This window comes from Sciurus carolinensis, chromosome X (genome assembly GCF_902686445.1).
Source record: "Sciurus carolinensis chromosome X, mSciCar1.2, whole genome shotgun sequence".
NCBI lineage: Eukaryota > Metazoa > Chordata > Mammalia > Rodentia > Sciuridae > Sciurus > Sciurus carolinensis.
In genome coordinates this window covers 107825610-107845910 of record NC_062232.1, presented here as the reverse complement: position 1 = coordinate 107845910, position 20301 = coordinate 107825610, and positions in this window count along the sequence as shown.

Here is a 20301-nt window from a genome sequence, read left to right as displayed (position 1 = left end):
GAAAACAATAGAAAAAATTCAATGAAATTGAGTTAAAATTTTGAGCAGATAAAATGGACAAGCTTTTCTGTATAAAAACTAAAAGAAGATTAAAACACGTAAAATTATAAATGAAAGGAGACATTACAACTGATACTGCAGAAGACATATAATGCATCACAGGAAACAACTTTGAGCATTTACACACAAATTGGATACACCAGAAGAAATGCATTAATTGTTGGAAACATACAACTTAAAAAGACTAAATCATGAAGAAATAAATCCTAACAGACCAATGATGAATGAGACTAAATATATAATCAAAAACCTCCTGATAAGGAAAAGCCTAAGGCCTATATCTTCACAGGTGAATTCTTCCAAACATTTAAAAAATTAATGCAATTATTCTCAAACTCCTGCAAAATAATGAAGAGAATGGAGTTGTTCATTGTGCAAAGCCACATGCTGATACCAACTCCAGACAAGGAGACCACAATGAAAGACAATTATAGGCCAAAAATCCTTATGAACACAGATGCAAAAAATCTTCAATAAAATATGTGCAAACCAAATTCAATGACACATTAAAAGGATCATATAGTATGATGTAAGGATGATTTGTCATATGAAAATCAATAAATGTGGTATGCCACATTTACTGAATGAAGTATAAAATTATGTGATCATCTCAATAAATGCAAAAAAGGCATTTGAGAGAATTCAACATCATTTCATGATAAAAATTTCCAACAAATTAAACAGAAAACATCTCTACATGTTTACAGGCAAAAGACCTTCAACAAATTTGTCAAGAGCACACAATAGAAAATGATAATTTCTTCAATGAATAGTGGTGGGAAAACTGGATATTCATTGGATATACAGAATAATATAATTTGAGTCTTAATTACATGCCATAAAGAAAACTATACTCAAAATTAATTAAAAGCTTAAAATAATACTTGAATGTATAAAAATTCTAGAAGAAAAATAGGGAAAATTTCTTGACATTGATTTTCATGGTGTTATTTGAAATGACCCCCAAAGCATAGGCAACAAAAGCAAAAATAGACAAATGGGATTGCATAGAACTTAAAAGTGTCTGCACAGCAAATTAACAGTGAGGATAAAGCTTGTGTGGTGGCAGAAAATATTTACAAACTATGCATCTCATAAGAGGTTAGTATGAAAAATATAAGTACCTAAAAAACTCATTACCAAAAAATAAAAAACTTATTAAAACTGGGCAAAGGACCTAAATAGACATTTCCCAAAAGAAGACATCAGGGAAATGTAAATCAAAACCACAAGAAGATATCACCTCACACCCACTGGAATTAATATGAGTATTTTCCATCTGCACAAAAATTGTCATTTGTGACAATAATGGTATTATACTAACTGAAATAAATTAGGCATAGAAAAACAAATATTGCATAATTTCCATTATATGTGGACTATAAAAACGTTGAATTCAGAGAAGCAAAGAAGAGAATGCTGGTTACCAGAGGGTTGGGAAGAGATGTGGAGTTGCTGGTGCTGGCTGAAAGTTACAAATTTTCATTTTTGGAGGATGAATATGTTTAGGGATTGAATATGCTCCATGATGACTATAGTTAACACTGAACTATATACTTGGATTTTGGTAAAACAATAGATCTTATATGTTCTCGATTGTATAGAAAATATTTAACTGTGTGGGTTTATGGATATGCTAATTAGTTTAACTGTGGTAATTGTTTCACAATATATATAGTTATCAACAATCATATCATAATCTTTTATGTCAGTTATACTTCAATAAAACTAGTGAAGAAAAAGAATAGTTGATCAACCAAATACATCTTTATGAAAGTAAGATGATAAGTTGGAAACAGAAAATATTTGCAACACATTTAATTGTCATTGGGAACCAGAAAATGTAATTACCCTTAAATAATTCAGAAGACCAAGACAAATATGTAACAATTAATCACACTATTATGTATTACAAAGCACCAATAAAAAAAAAACAAACAAACAAGGATGACAAAGACACATATCTCCATAGGAAAATGGACCAAAGACATGTAGAGACATTTCATACAATAGGAAACAAAAATGTCAGATAAATTTATGGATAGACAACATGAGATACTACTCCTTAATTGGTTAAAAAAACTAACACCATAAAAAGGTAGCAAGATTTTTTAGCAACTGTAACTTTTTCATTGCTGGTGGGAATGTAGAGTATAAAACCAATGTAGAAATTTGTTTGGCAGATTCTAAATCATCACTCAGCTACTACACTCCCAGGAACTTATCCAGGATAAATGAAAACGTTTGTCCATATAGAGCTTTGTATAAGAATATTCATACCAGTTGTCTTAGTCATCTGGGGTTGCTATAACAAATTGCCACAGATAGCTTCGACATGAAGTATTCTTTTCTTGGAGGCTGGAAATCTGAGATGAGCGTACCAGCATGTTTGGGTGCTGATGAGTGCCCTTTTCTCTGAGACAGTCTGCAAACTTCTTTTTGGCATTGTCACATAACCAAAACAAGAGAGTTCTCTAAGGTCCCTTTTAAAAGGGCACTAATCTCATGTATGAGGGTTCTGCTCTAATGACGTAACTACTTCTCAAATTCCCCACTTCTTGATACTATCCCCTCGTGTTGGTTTCGGTCTTTTTTTGGGAGAGTTGTGGGTACCAGGGATTACTTAATCACTGAGCCACATCTCCAGCTCTATTTAGTATTTTTATTTGGAGGCACGGTCTCACTGAGTTGCTTAGCACCTCGCTAATTTGCTGAGGCTGACTTTGAACTCATGATCCCCCTGCCTCAGCCTCCCGAGCCTCAGGGATTACAGGGGTGTGCCACTGCACCTGCCAGTTTCAATCTTAAATTTCTCCCAAAGGCTCATATATCAAAAGCTTGTTCACCGCTCCGTGGCACTATTGGGAGGTGTTGGAAACTATGAAGTGGAGTTGAATAGGAGGAAATTGGGTCACCAGGGGAGGCGCTTGAAGAGGATATTGGGATCCTGGCCTGCCTCTCCCCTCTCTCCTCTCTCCATTCTCTTCTTTCTCTATCTTTCCCAGCTACTTTGGGGTGAACACTTTGCCTCATAAGCCAAAATAAATCTTCTTTCAAGATTTTTTTTTAATTTTACCGTATTTTAATTGGAAAGAAAATCATCACAAGTAACAGAAGAAATTTTGAAAGGATTTACTACTTTCAGAACAGAATTTAAAGTTCAAAATAAATCTGATTAGTTTCAAGGAATATGCTTATCACTGAAAATGTTGCCAGACATAATTTTTTTTTAAATTACACCAATTTCCTCAGGAAAATATAATATCAGCAAACCAACTTTTAAATAAGCACAGCATCTCTGCAAAGTCAAACAATTCATGAAGTGTAAGACAACCTCCACTCAAGTGAGACTGGATTCTTTGGTTTGAGAAACAGACTTTTGAAGGACTTATAAGAACATATGGTGCAATATTTATGCTTTGAAGTGCTGGGGATAGAGCTCAGGGCCTTGTGCATATTAGATAAGTGTTCTACTACTGAGCTATATCCCTAGCCTGTAACTTCAATTCATTTAAAAATTGTTTTAATTGACACATAATAATTATAGGGTATAGTATGATATTTTGATACATGTATACAATATAAAATGATCAATCAGAGTTATTGATATATCTATTACCTCAAACATTATTTTGTATGCTGAACATATTTAAAATCCTTTCTTATAGATATTAAAAAATACACAATAAATTGTGGTTATCTTTAGTCACCCTCCTGTGCTATAGAACATTAAAACTTATTCCACTTTTCTATGTCTTTCTACCCAACCCCAACCCCTCTCTTTCTCTCCTCCCCTCCCTGTTACCCTTTCTATCCTCCATAAACTGCTATTCATATTTCTGCTTCTATGAGATCAAATTATTGAACTTCAATATATTAGTGAGAATCTGTGGTATTTTTGTGTGTGCCTGACTTACTTCGTGTAACACAATGTCCTCCAGGTTTATCTCTTTTGTCACAAATGACAACATTTCATTCTTTTTCAGAGCTAAATAATATTCCATCATGTACACACATTTTCTTTATCCATTTTTCGGTTAATGAGCACTTAAATTGATCTTATATCTTGCCTTTTATGACTACTAGTGCTACAACATACACAGGAGTGCAGATATCACACAGACTAATTTTAATTCCTCTGGCTGTATACCTAAGTAGTGGTTTAGCTGGATTATATCATAATTCTATTTTAGTCTCTTAGGGAACCTCTATAATGTTTTCCATAATAGGTCTACTAATTTCCATTCCTACTAACTGTATATGAGTTCCCCTTTCTCTACATCTTTACCAGCATTTAGTATTTTTTGTCTTTTTGAAAATAGCCATTTCAGCTTGGGTAAGATGGTGTATCATTGAGGTTTTGTTCTGTTTCCCTGATGATTAGTGATGAGCCTTATAATATATTTTAGTCATTTGTATGTCTTCTTTTCTTAATTATTTTTATTTTTAGTTCATACATCTTTATGGGGTACAATGTAGTAATTCAATATAAGTATGAAATGTGTAATAATCAAATTGGGGTAATAAACATTTCCATCTATTCATCTAGTAGTAACTTTTATGTGTTGGGAATTTTATAGTATTCTTTATTAGTAAGGTTTGAAATATCAGGGTTTTTTGTTGTGAGGGTGATAATAGTAACCCTTCTGTGATGAAGAAGATCCAGGATTGATTTCTCCACTCTGTGTTCTTAGTATCCTTATTAAACTTGCTTCTGTCCCCACTCCATCTCCTCTTCCTAGTCTGTAGTGTGCATGATGCCATTTATTTCATCTACAAGGTTAACTTAACTTCTACAAATGAGAGGAAACTTGTGGTATTTGTCTTTCTGTGTCTGTCTCATTTCATTTAACATAATGATTTCCACTTTCATACATGTTGTGGAAAAATTACAGGATTTCATTCATTTATATTGAATATATATTGACGTATTACTATATAGTACATATATTGTGATGACTTCAGCCTATTTCCCCCCACCCCAGGATCACCTCAGCTCTTCTAGGTCTTCTGTGGTTCCATATGAATTTTAGGATTGTTTTCCTTCTATTCTTGTGGAGATAGTACTTGCATTGAATCTATAGATTACTTTGAGTTGTATGTTCATTTTAACAATATAGATTCTTCCAATCCATGAACAGGGGATATCTCTCCATTTTGTGTGTGTGTGTGTGTGTGTGTGTGTGTGTGTGTGTGTTCTCTATGATTCATTTATCAGTATTTGATAGTTTTCATTGTAGAGATGTTTATATTTCAATAGTTTATTCCTAAATATTTTGGGTTTTGGAGTTATCTTAAATGAGATTTCTATCTTAGTTACTTTTTCAGCAAGTGTATCATTGGTATTTAAAAATGCTAGTATTTTGATTTTAATCCTGCAACTTTATGGAATTTGTTTGTGAGTTCTAAAAATTTTTGATGTAATATTTAGGTTTTTCTATGTATAGAATCATGCCATCTGCCAACATGGATAATTTAAGTTCATCCTTTCCAATTTGGATGCCTCTTTTTTCCTTGTCTTTCCAATTGCTCTGGCTAAGACTTGCAGTATCACATTCACTAAGAGTGGTAAAAGTGGTATTCTTGCCTTGTTCTCAATCTTAGAGGAAAGGTTTTCAGGTTTTCCGTGTTTCATATGATATTGGCTCTGGGTTTTCACATGTATCCTTTACTATTTCAAGGTATGTTCCTTCTATACCCAGTATGTTGAGTGTGTTTTTTTAATCATGAGGGGTGTAGGGGCAGTACTAAGTTCTTTGCATTGAACTCATACATTAAAAAAAGATGTCAACAACTAAATGACATCTCAAAACCCTATAAGAAGAACAGATCAACACCAAAAACAGTAGAAGACAGGAGACAATTAAAATCAGAGCTAAAGTCAATGAAATTGAAACAAAAGAAAAAATTCAAAAAATTCACAAAACAAAAAGTTGGTTCTTTGAAAAAAAATCAATAAAGTTGATAAACCCCTAGCCATACTAATGAAGAGAAAAAGATAGCAAACTGAAATTACTAAAATATGTGATGAAAAAGGAAATATCACAATGGACAAAAATACAGAATATAATTAGAAACTATTTTGAAAATTTATACTCCAATGAAATAGAAAATATTGAGGACATTGACAAATTTCTAGAGACACATGACCTACCTAAACTGAATCCAAGGTCATACACAATTTAAACAGAACAATTTCAAGTAATGAAATAGAAAATGCCATTAAAAGTCTACCAGTTTTAAGTCCTTTGGATATAGACCAAGGAGTGGGATAGCTGGGTCAAATGGTGGGTCCATTCCAAGTTTTCTGAGGAATCTCCATACTGCTTTCCAGAGTGGCTGCACCAATTTGCAACTCCACCAGCAACGTATGAGTGTGCCTTTTTCCCCACATCCATGCCAGCACTTATGATTGCTTGTGTTCTTAATAATGGTCATTGTAACTAGAGTTAGATGAAATCTTAGAGTGCTTTTAGTTTGCATTAGCTATCCCACTCCTTGGTTTATACCCGAAGGAATTAAAATCAGCATACTGCAGTAATGCAGTCACATCAATGTTCATAGCAGCTCAATTCACAATAGCTTGATTGTGGAACCAACTGAGATGTCCTTCAACTGATGAATGAATAAAGAAACTGTGTTAAATATGCACAATGGAATATTACTCAGCCATAAAGAAGAATAAAATTGTGACATTTGCTGGTAAATGGATGAAATTGGAAAATATCATGCTAAGTGAAATAGGCCAAGCCCAAAAAACCAAAGGCCGAATGTTTTCTCTTATAAGTAGATGATGACATATAACAAGGAGGGTGGTGGCGGGGAAGAGAAGAATGAAGCAACTTTGGATGATATAGAGGAAAATGGGGTGGGAGGGGGTGGAGGACAGAAAGATAGTAGAATGAAACGGACAGTATTACCCTATGTATATGTATGATAACATGAATGGTATGAATCTACATCATGCACAATCATAGAAATGAAAATTTGTACCCCATTTGTGTATAATGAATCAAAATGCAGTCTGTAAAAATAAAAAAAATAATTAAATTTTAAAAAAGTCTACCAACTAAGAAAAGCCCTGAACCAGACAGATTCTTACCTGAGTTCTACAAGACCTTCAAAGAAGAATTAACACCAATACTCCTCAAATTATTCCATGAAATAGAAAAGGAGGGAACCCTTCAAAACTCATTCTAAGAAACTAGTATCACCCTGATACCAAAGCCAGATGAAGACTCAAAAGGATAGAAAACTTCAGACCAACATTCCTGATTAACATAGATGCAAAAATTCTCAATAAAATTCTGGCAACTTGCATACAAAAACATATTAAAAAGATAGTGCACCATGATCAAGTAGGTTTCATCACAAGGATACAAGGTTAGATCAGCATCTGGAAATCAATAAATGTAATTCACTACATCAACAGACTTAAAGTTAAGAATCATATGATTATTTCAATAGATGTAGAAAAAGCACTTGACAAAATACAGTACCCATGCATGTTCAAAACATTAGGTAAACTAGGAATAGTAGGAACATACCTCAACATCATAAAAATCATATATTCTGAACCCAAGGCCAACATAATTCTAGACAGAGAAAAATTGAAAGCATTCCCTTTAAAAACTGGAGCAAGAAAAGGATGCCCTCACTACTTATTCATCATTGTCCTTGAAACTCTAGCCCAAGCAATTAGACAGAAGACATAAACTAAAGGTATAAAAGTAGGTAAAGAAAACTCAAAATATCACTATTTGCTGACAAAATGATTCTATAGTTAGAAGATCCAAAAAATTCCACCAAAAAACTACTAGAATTAATAAATGAATTCAGCAAAGTAGCAGGATATAAAACCAATACCCATAAATCAAACACATTCCCATGCATCAGTAATGAATTCACTGAAAGAAAAATAAAGAACACTGCCCCATTCACAATTACTTTTAAAAAAATAAATATAGGGAATCAATCTAACAAAAGAGGTGAAAGTCCTCTACAAGGAAAACTATATAACATTAAAAAAGGAAATTGAAAAAGATCTTAGAAGATGGAAAGACCTCCCATGTTCCCAGATAGGCAGAATTAATATTTTCAAAATGAACATACTTACCAAAAGTGCTATACAAATTTTATGCAATTTCTATTAAAATCCCAATGACATTCTTCATAGAACTAGAAAAAGCAACCATGAAATTCATTTGGACAAATGAGAGACCCAGAATAGCCAAAGCAATCCTTAGAAGAAAAGTGAAGCAGAAGGCATCACAATACCAGACCTTCAACTATACTACAGAGCTATAGTAAAAAAAAAAACAGCATGATATTGTCACCAAAACAGACATATAGAACAATGGCACAGAATAGAAGACACAGAGATAAACCCACATAATTACAGGTATCTCATACTAGATGTTATGGTTTGGATGTGAGGTGTCCCCCAAAGTGCACATGTGAGAAAATGCAGGAAAGTTCAGAGCAAGAAGTTAAATCATGAATCAATAAATGTGGTGAACTCAAACTAAAAAACTTCTCAGCTAAAGAAGCAATCAATAATGTGAAGAGAGAGCCTACAGATTGGGAGAAAATCTTTACCACACACACCTCAGATAAAGCATTAATCTCTAGGACATATAAAGAACTTAAAAAACATAATACCAAAAAAAAACACAAATAACCCAATCAATAAATGGGCTAAGTAACTGAACAGACACTTCACAGAAGATATATAATCGATCACCAAATATATGAAACAATGTTCACCATCTCTATTAAAGAAATGCCAATCAAAACTATTCTAAGATCCAAGATGGCGGACTAGAGGGTGACTGCATCCCCAGTCACTCCAGAACGAGGAGTCAAGAAGGGGAGGCATTGAGAGACTTGGACTGAAATAGAGCCACGGGTGAGTCTGCCCACTGGGTAAAGCTCGGCCCGGGTGGCAGGCCCAGATAGAGGTGGCTTATCGGAGCAGGGCAGGGCAGCTAGAGTCTTCCACAGGCAGCCCTGCGCACTCTGGCGGTGGGCTCCTCCCACACGGCCAGCTGCATGGTGCAGGCCCCCAGTGAGAGCCTTTCTGCACAGAGCCAGCTCCAAGCCCTGGAACCAGTAGGGGGCTAGGGGCAGCTTTCTTCGGAAGCACTGCATTATCAAGTTCCTCCAAGACTTCAGGCTACTGAAGGCTGGGAGGTGATACACTGACAATCTACCGGGACACTATAAGCGAATAGAAGAAATCTGCAATATCTCAGGGTCCCACTGACATCTGACCAATATGAGAAAACAAGGGAAGAAAATGTCCCAAACAAACCTAGATACTATATCAATAAAACCCAATGACAGCACAGCAGAAGAAATGTCAGAAAGGGAGTTCAGAATGTACGTAATTAAAACGATCAGGGAAGCTAATGAGGAGATGAAAGAGCAAATGCAGGCATTGAAGGAGGAGATGAAAGAGCAAATGCAGGCATTAAATGATCGCACCAATCAACAGTTAAAAGACCAAATACGGGAAGCAAGAGATCATTTCAATAAAGAGTTAGAGATACTGAACAAAAAGCTAACTGAAATACTTGAAATGAAGGAAACAATAAACCAAGTTAAAAACTCCATAGAAAACATAACCAATAGGATAGAACACCTGGAAGACAGAACCTCAGAAATTGAAGACAAAATATTTAATCTTGAAAACAAAGTTGGCCAAACAGAGAAGATGGTAAGAAATCATGAACAGAATCTACAAGAATTATAGAATATCATGAAAAGACCAAATTTAAGAATTATTGGGATTGAGGAAGGCTTAGAGAAACAAACCAAAGGAATGAACAATCTATTCAATGAAATAATATCAGAAAATTTCCCAAATCTGAAGAATGAAATGGAAAACCAAGTAAAAGAGGCTTATAGGACTCCAAATATACAAAATTACAACAGACCCACATCAAGGCACATTATTATGAAAATACCTAACGTACAAAATAAAGACAGAATTTTAAAAGCCGTGAGAGAAAAGAATCAAATTACATTCAGAGGGAAACCAATAAGAATATCAGCAGATTTTTCAATCCAGACCCTAAAAGCTAGAAGGGCCTGGAACAACATTTACCAAGCCCTGAAAGAAAACGGATGCCAACCAAGAATCTTATACCCAGCAAAACTTACCTTCAAATATGACGATGAAATGAGATCCTTCCATGATAAACAAAAGCTAAAGGAATTTACAAAAAGAAAGCCAGGATTACAGAACATTCTCAGCAAAATATTCCATGAGGAGGAGATGAAAAACAACGATGCAAATCAGCAACAGGAGGTGCTAGCCTAAAGGAATAGCCAAATAAAGGAGGAACCAAATCATGTCAAAAAACAAATATGAGTCAAATGACTGGGAATACAAATCATATCACAATAATAACCCTGAATGTTAATGGCCTGAACTCATCAATCAAAAGACATAGACTGGCAGATTGGATTAAAAAGAAAAATCCAACAATATGCTGCGAGCAAGAGACTCATCTCATAGAAAGAGATACCCATAGACTAAAGGTGAGAGGATGGGGAAAAACATACCATGCACACGGACTCAGCAAAAAAGCTGGAGTATCCATCCTCATTTCAGATAATGTGGACTTCAAGCCAAAACTAGTCAGAAGGGATAAAGAAGGACATTACATGCTGCTTAAGGGAAGCATAAATCAGCAAGACATAACAATCATAAATATCTATGCCCCGAACATTGGCTAATCCACGTACGTCAAACAAATCCTTCTAAATTCCACAAATCAAATAGACAACAACACAAAAATACTAGGCGATTTTAACACACCTCTCTCACCACTGGATAGATCTTCCAAACAAAAATTGAATAAAGAAACCATAGATCTCAATAACACAGTCAACAATTTAGACTTAACGGACATATATAGAATATACCATCCAACAAAGAACGAATACACTTTCTTCTCAGCAGCACATGGATCCTTCTCTAAAATAGACTATATTTTATGCCACAAAGCTACTGTTAGCAAATACAAGAAGATAGAGATACTACCTTGCACTCTATCAGATCATAATGGATTGAAATTAGAAATAAATGACAGAATAAAAAACAGAAACTTCTCCAATACCTGGAGACTAAATAATACACTATAATATGATGAATGGATAACAGAAGACATCAGGAGGGAAATAAAAAAATTCTTAGAAGTAAACGAGAACAAAGACACATCATATCAAAATCTCTGGGATACTATGAAAGCAGTACTTAGAGGAAGATTTATTTCATGGGGTGCATTCAACAAAAGAAGTAGAAATCAACAAATAAACGATGTAACACTAAAGCTCAAAGCCCTAGAAAAAGAAGAGCAGACCAATACCAAAAGTAGTAGAAGACAGGAAATAGTTAAAATCAGAGCCGAAATCAACCAAATTGAAACAAAAGAAACAATTGGAAAAATTAACAAAATAAATAGTTGGTTCTTTGAAAAAATAAACAAAATTGATAAACTCTTAGCCACACTAACAAAGAGAAAGCAGGAGAAAACTCAAATTACTAAAATTCGGAATGAACAAGGAAACATCACAACAGACACGAGTGAAATACAAAACATAATTAGAAGCTATTTCGAAAATCTATACTCCAACAAAACAGAAAACCTCGAAGACAATAACAAATTTCTAGAGACATATGAATTACCTGAACTGAACCAGGAGGACATATACAACATAAATAAATCTATTTCAAGCAATGAAATAGCAGAGGTCATCAAAAGCCTACCAACAAAGAAAAGTCCGGGACTAGATGGGTTCTCAGCTGAGTTCTACAAAACCTTTAAAGAAGAGCTCGTTCCAATAGTCCTCAAAGTATTCCATGAAATAGAAGAGGAGGGAACCCTCCGAAACTCATTCTATGAAGCCAATATCACCCTGATACCTAAAGCAGACAGAGACACATCGAGGAAAGAAAATTTCAGAGCAATATCCTTAATGAACATCGATGCAAAAATTCTCAACAAAATTTTAGCAAATCACATACAAATATATATTAAAAAGATAGTGCACCACGATCAAGTGGGTTTCATCCCAGGGATGCAAGGTTGGTTCAACATTCGGAAAACAATAAATGTCATTCACCATATCAACAGAATTAAAGTCAAGAATCACATGATTATTTCAATAGATGCAGAAAAAGCATTCGATAAAATACATCATCCCTTCATGCTCAAAACACTAGAAAACATTGGGGTAGTGGGAACATTTCTTAACATTATAAAGGCCATCTGCCCTATGCCCATGGCCAATATCATTCTAAATGGTGAAAAACTGAAAGCGTTCCCCCTAAAAACTGGAACAAGGCAGGGATGCCCTCTTTCACCACTTCTATTTAACATTGTCCTTGAGACTCTAGCCAGAGCAATTAGACAAACCAAAGAAATTAAAGGGATACGAATTGGAAAAGAAGAACTCAAACTATCCCTGTTCGCTGATGACATGATTATATATTTAGAGGAACCGGGAAATTCCACCAGAAAACTTTTAGAACTCATAAGTGAATTCAGTAAAGTAGCAGGTTACAAGATCAATGCTCATAAATCCAATGCATTTTATACATAAGTGATGAATCTTCAGAAAGAGAAATTAGGAAAACTACCCCATTCACAATAGCATCGAAAAAAATTAAATACTTGGGAATCAATCTCACAAAAGAGGTGAAAGACCTCTACAATGAGAACTACAGAACACTAAAGAAAGAAATGAAAGAAAACCTTAGAAGATGGAAAGATCTACCATGTTCCTGGATAGGCAGAATTAATATTGTCAAAATGGCCTTACTACCCCAAGTGCTATACAGATTCAATGCAAATCCAATTAAAATCCCAATGATGTACCTTGCAGAAATAGAGCAAGGAATTATGAAATTCATCTGGAAGAATAAAAAATCTAGAATAGCTAAAGCAATCCTCAGTAGCAATAGCGAAGCAGGGAGTATCACAATACCAGATCTTCAACTCTGCTACAAAGCAATAGTAACAAAAACGGCATGGTATTGGTACCAAAATAGACAGGTAGATCAATGGTACAGAATAGAGGACATGGACAAAAACCCAAAGAAATACAATTTTCTCATACTAGACAAAGGGGCCAAAAATATGCAATGGAGAAAAGATAGCCTCTTCAACAAATGGTGCTGGGAAAACTGGAAATCCATATGCAACAGAATGAAATTAAACCCCTATCTCTTACCCTGCACAAAACTCAACTCAAAATCGATCAAGAACCTCGGAATCAGACCAGAGACCCTGCATCTTATAGAAGAAGAAGTAAGTCATAATCTTCAACTTGTTGGCTTAGTATCAGACTTCCTTAACAGGACTCCCATAGCTCAAGAAATAAAAGCAAGAATCAACAACTGGGATAGATTCAAACTAAATAGCTTTCTCTCAGCAAAGGAAACTATCAGCAATGTGAAGAGAGAGCCTACAGAGTGGGAGAATATCTTTGCCAATCATACTTCAGATAGAGCGCTAATTTCTGGAATCTATAAAGAACTCAAAAAACTCTACACCAAGAATACAAATAATCCAATCAACAAATGGGCTAAGGAAATGAACAGACACTTCACAGAAGAAGATGTACAAGCAATCAACAGATATATGAAAAAATGTTCAACATCTCTAATAATAAGGGAAATGCAAATCAAAACTACCCTAAGATTTCATCTCACCCCAATTAGAATGGCGATTATCAAGAACACAAGCAATAATAGGTGTTGGCGAGGATGTGGTGAAAAAGGAACACTCATATATTGCTGGTGGGGTTGCAAATTAGTGCAGCCACTCTGGAAAGCAGTGTGGAGATTCCTCAGAAAGCTTGGAATGGAACCACCATTTGACCCAGCTATCCCACTCCTGGGCCTATACCCAAAGGACTTAAAATCAGCATACTACAGAGATACAGCCACATCAATGTTCATTGCTGCTCAATTCACCATAGCCAGATTGTGGAACCAACCTACATGCCCTTCAGTTGATGAGTGGATAAAGAAACTGTGGCATGTATATACAATGGAATATTACTCCGCAATTAAGAACGATAAAATTATGGCATTTGCAGGCAAATGGATGAAATTGGAGAATATCATTCTAAGTGAGTTAAGCCAATCTCAAAAAACTGAAGGACGAATGATCTCACTGATAAGCAGATGAGGACATATAATGTGGGGTGGGAGGGGTTAGCATTAGGGTTAGGGTTAGGTTTAGGGTTAGGGATAAGGAGTGTGGTAAGAATGAAGGAAAGAAGGACTGTATAGAGGGAAAAGAGGGGTGGAGGGGTGGGGGGGAAGGGAAAAAAATAATGAATCAAACATCATTGCCCTATGTAAACGTATGATTACACAAATGGTATGCCTTGACTCCATGTACAAATAGAGAAACAACATGTATCCCATTTGTATACAATAATAAGAATAAAAAAAACTATTCTAAGATTTTATCTCACTCCAATCAGAATGGCGATTATCATGAATACAAGCAACAATAAATGTTGTCAAGGTTGTGGGGAAAAAGGTACATTCTTACATTGCTGGTGGGATTGCAAATTGGTGCAACCATCATGGAAAGCAGTATGGTGATTTCTTAGAAAACTTGGAATGGAACCACCATTTGACCCAGCTATCCCACTCCTCAGTTTATACTCAAAGTGTTTAAAATCAGCATACTACAGTGACACAGCCACATCAATGTATATAGCAGCTCAATTCACAATATTAAACTATGAAACCAACCTAGATGCCCTTCAACAGATAAATCAATAAAGAAAATTTGATATATATATATATATATATATATGATAGAATATTACTTAGTTTTAAATAAGAATGAAATTATGGCATTTGTTTGTAAATGGATGGAGTTAGAAAAAATCATGCTAAGCAACTGAACATATTTTTCTTATATGCTGATGAAAAAACCCAAAGACTGAATGTTTTTCTGATATGCAGATGCTATTTCACAATAAGGGGGTGGGACAGGAAAGAATAGAGTCACTTTATAATAGGTAGAGGGGAGGGGAGGAGGTATGGGGGAAGGAAGGATAGAAGAGTGAAACAGACATTATTACCTCATGTACATATATGACTGCATTACTGATGTGATCCTACAATATGTATACTCAGAAAAATGAGAGATTTTACTCCATTTGTGTGTGATCTATCAAAATGTATTCCACTGTCATATACAACAAATTAGAACAAATTTTTTAAAAATTCCAAAATATAATATGATTCAAAAAGTAGAACTTGGTTTGTTAAAAATCCCTTATGCTGACGACAGTGAAGTTTCAAAATAAAATTATTAAATTGCAGTATCATTAGTCATCAGGGAATGATAAACTATAACTTTAATGAGGTATCTTAAGTCAATCAGATTTGAATATATATATACACATATGCCTGATAATGTCAAGTGTTCATTAAATTGGAGAGCTATGGGTATCCTTTATTTAATACTACTGAGAGTATATATACTGATATGACTGTAATTGAAATCAAGTTGGCATTAATTAGTGAAGTTCAAGATATGTATACCCTATGACAGAAATTCTACCACTACATACTCTAGAGATATATGTTCTATTGCTTTCATCTCTCCCAAAATAGAAGCACAAATTCTACCAATTATCTAAAAGGTTCTGTAGAATCAGTTCTGCCTACCTTTTCATTACCCATCTGATCTTACATTCTTTTACTCTCTTCCTTGCTCACTCATCTCTAACCTCATAACTTTCCTTGCTGTTTGCTTAACACTCCAGAAATGCTTCTATCTTGGGACTTGTTAATTTGTTGTTATCACTGAAACAGTCTTCACCCAGAAAAGAGTGACTTGTTTCCCCACCTAATTCAGGGTTTTACTTAAATATCCCCTCAGTAAGATTTACCCTTGGGACTCTATTTTATAATTATACCCTGATACTATAGTTTGAATCTGAAACATCCCCCAAAGATCCATTTGCAAAAGGATTTGTTCCCAGGCTTGGTACTATTAGGAGGTGGCCCTAAAACTCTGAGTTAGGGCCTAATTGGAGGAAGTTAAGTCATTGGGAGCATTCTCTTGAAGGGAATATTTGTCTTTTGCTTTCTTTGAATTCTTGCCACCGAAAGGTGAGTAAATCTATCCATCACAAGCTCCCTACCATGATATTCTGCCTTACTAATTCTCAAAGGTAATGGGAGCTAGTGACCATGAACTGAACCCTCCACAATTGTAAGCCTTTTATGGTTTATATATGAGGTATCCCCCAAAAGCTCATGTGTGAGGCAATGTAGAAAATTTAAGCTAAAATGATTGGGTTATGATTAACCTAATGACTACACTAAGCCAATCGAATGGATTCACTGGGTGGTAACTGTAGGCAGGTAGGATGTGACTGGAGAGGGTGGGTCACTGGAGTTGAGCTTTTGGGATTTATATTTTGTCCCTGGTAAGGAGAGTTCTCTCTGCTTCCTGATTTTCATGTTCTGAGCAGTTGCCTTTTTAAATCATGCTTTTTGGAACTAACTTGGTTCCTGCCCCTTTTTGGTGCTAGTTCTTTATTCCTTACATCCACAATATATTATTTCAATAAATTCTGAACTGTTTTGCTTTCAATTTAATTCTCATACTCAATATATGTATTCTTATTCTTTATTAAATTTGCTACACAGCCAGTATGGTGCAATGTTATCCAATTCTGACTTTCATAAGGTATGGAAATAATAAAGTAGATAACCCTTTCATTTAGCCTAAAGTGGAAATTACGAATGGTGAAATTAATTGAGGTGAGATGGTTTGATTATATTCTTCCTTTATTTTTGTTTTATTTTAAACTATCCTACACCACCTCTTGAGTCTCCTGGGGCAGTGCTAATAATTTGGGGTAGGTTTTTAGCTAATTTAGCCTGATTTTGCAGGTGCTGTTAGGAAAAACCAGCTGGCTTGAATAAAATTTCTCCCTAGATGCCAACTAGTCATGATATTATCAGCTTTTTGAGGATTGTCAGAATAACAGAGGAGATAATAGTAGGTTTTTAAATCCCAGTTTAGATCTGATTTTACTATATTGGACTCTAATGATTTTGCACAGGCTGTTATGATTTTCCTTCCCTAATGACTCCTCTCACTTCTCCTCCTCCATTTTCTCAGAAAATGAAATAAATTTCTCTCTCTCTCTCACTCTCTCTTTCCCCCCCACTCACATTCATACAGACACAAACACACAAATTAAAACATAGTTTTACAGATAGTAAACAGACCACATACCATCCCTTGATGTTATAGGAAAGCTCAACTTATAGTCTGTTTATTTCAGACTTCAGAAATGCATTCTGGGTTTCTCTGTTAAATGGGAAGATATCATGTTAAGTAAAATAAACCAGACACAGTCACATACTGTATAATATCACTTTTATGTGAAATCTAGAAAAGTAAAACTCATAGTAACAGAGTGTAAGGGTGATTAAAGTGGCAGGGGAAGAGAATGGGGGATGTTAGTCAAAGGGTACAAAATTTCAGTTTTGTAGAAATAAGTTATAGAGATCTAGCACATAGCATGGGGTCTACAGTAAGTAATAATACTGTATTGTATATTTGAAATCTTCTAACAGAGTAAATAGATCTTATGTGTTCTCAACACACATGCACACAATGGTAACTGTGAAAAGATGGATCGGTAATACATTTGACTTTAATAAGTAGTTCATTATTTATATCAAAACATTAAACCCTATACATTAGATATTGAAAATTTTGATAAGGTTTTAAAAAGTTATTCAGGACAAACTAACACAACAGTTAGTGTCACATTCACTCAAACTTACAACTGACTTTGCCAAACTAACTCAAATATTTGAGAAAATGTTATCAGTTTCTCTCTTCTAAGATCTTTAGATAAAATAAGCCAAAATGTGTATCATTTTTTGGTGAAGATAAGCTGCTTTTCCATAGGTAACCCGCCTCCAGATGATGAACTGCCTCATTTGTTTGGTGGCCTATGAAATTTGTACTGATGACACTGATAATTGTCCCCAAACATCTGAAAGCTCAGAAGGATATTCCTCTCCAACTTGCTAGCAGTTGTCTAGTCCTGGCCCTTAAGGAAGAACTTTGGGAGATAAATGGGTGATAATTTACAGGGATAGATTTAAGCTATACTTGTGCTTCACTCAGGTCCTCTGGCATTCTTTTGGGAATATACTAACCCTTAATACTTTTCAGCATCATTAGCTAATGTTAATTGAGCACTTAATATCTGTCAAATTCTTTGCTAATGTATTTGATAGGGTACTGGGTAGTATTTTTGCCATGTTTTGTAGGTGATGAAATTAAGATACACTCTTACTCTTTTGTATGATTATAATGCACCAATTAAAATATATGAAAATAAATAGAAGGAAGACCTGTAAAGTAGAGGAAGGGGATCAGTAGGAGAAAGGAGGATAGGAAAAAGAGATTGAAATGGAGCAAATTATGTTATGTGCACATATGAATATTCCACAATGAACCATAGTATTATGTATAATTGTTATACACTAATAAAAACATTAGAAAAATTTCAAAAAGAAAAAAAGAAATTTAGATTCAGAGAGAGAAGATATCGTGCCCAAGGTTACACAACTTGTAAGTGACAGAATCATAATTTACACCCATATTTGCCTGATTCCAGTGTCTTTCTTTTTAACCACTTAATAGGACTGCATTTTAAAGCAATGTTAGAAAAAGTTTTATCACTAATATATAGAAATAGAAAACAATCATTCTCTGTATTCCAAAAGTTTTCCATTGGTTGATTTTCTACACATGAGACATTCAAATTACAATCAAAGGTTGGTAACATTTTACAATTGCCACATTAAATCAATTCAATCAATATATTCTGAACACCTACTATGTGCCAGCAACTGTCTTGTAGTCAGTTAGAAATTTTAATAATATAGTCATTTTGTTAGTCAACTTTTTGTTGCTGTGATCAAAATACTTGACAAGAACAACTTAGAGGAGGAAACATTCATTGTGGGCTCACAGTGTCAGAGGTTCAGTCCATGGTCAGCTGACTCCATTGCTCTGAATCTAAGATAGAATATCATGGCAGAAGACGCTTATAGCAGCGAGGAAGCAAAAAAAAAATCAGGGACCAAATTGCTCCAGCCATGTCCTAACTCCTTAAAGTAGTACATCCAAATTATTAATGTATCAAATTAATTAATTAACTCATGAGTTTATAGCCTTCATAAGCTAATCATTTTACCTCTGAACATTCATGCATTAACACATGAACTTTTGAGAGGATATTAAAGATATAACCATAATAATCATTGTTCTCACAGAACTCAAATATTGTCTAAGAAGGCAGACATAGATTATTAGCAAATGTTTGTACAATGGAGGGATGAAGAAAATGCTACATTGGCCAAGAAAGGTCTTTCCAAATCCCACAGTCCAGTTGGTGAAGTACACACTAGGTGAGTAATGAAACTGATGTAGGCATAAAATGAGGAATTAGAAATTTGGCAGGTAGACAATGTAGGAAAGGATATTCTTGACAGGGAAACCTAGAAAGTGCAAAATCACAGTGATCTGGAATAGGCTGGAGTGTTAAGGGACTTATAGGTAGTTCCATAATACTGGAGGGTGAAAGACATGAAAAGAATGACATGAACACAAACAGGGAACAAAGGAGTGATTTTTTCCCTTAACAGAGTTTATTGAATGTCATTTCACAGGGAACTTGAGTATGATCTGTGGGAAGCATGAGAAATAGAATAAATTGCAGTAGATATCTAATTCTGTGATGGTAATATGCTTATGAATATAAAAATATCTAGGGCACATAAGCAAGTACACTCATGGGTGATTTCAACTGAATATTTGAATTCTGAAGGAGTATGATTAAGGGTGTGATTAGTGGGGTATGATTGTTCAGGGCCAGCCTTAAAAAAAGGTAATTTTCCAACTACACTTTGGGAAAAGGTTGTTTCAGTTAAGATGACTCCAGTGGTTTCCAACTTGTGAGCCTCAAATTCCTTGAGAGGAGAATTATGGAATTATTGCAAGGGAACAAGGTTGCTTTTGAGGAGTAAGCACTGTCTCTGGATGAATAAATAACATCTGTGGCACTTCATGTGCTACTGTTGATCAGATAAATCTGTGTAGTTCCCACAATTAATAAAGTATAATGAATATAAAATCATTACACAATTCAACAACTATT